Genomic DNA, 219 nt, shown 5'->3' with positions numbered 1-219 from the left:
TGTATTTATTTATTTATTGGATACAGGAGATTTAAGGGCTCTCAATGTTCTATATCTTTCTGTGTTATTTTTTGGTCTTATCCCAGCAAGCACTTTATCAGACTTGATTCAAGAGGGACCTAAGTGTCTAGAGAACTGTTAAAGGGCTTTACTTTCAGGCAGCTGTATCCATGTACCAGAGGGCATTTAGATAACAGTTTGACAGTATCCCTGCAAGAT

Source organism: Salvelinus sp. IW2-2015, unplaced genomic scaffold, assembly GCF_002910315.2.
Source record: "Salvelinus sp. IW2-2015 unplaced genomic scaffold, ASM291031v2 Un_scaffold789, whole genome shotgun sequence".
Taxonomy (NCBI): Eukaryota; Metazoa; Chordata; class Actinopteri; order Salmoniformes; family Salmonidae; genus Salvelinus; species Salvelinus sp. IW2-2015.
This window is presented reverse-complemented; position numbering follows the sequence as displayed.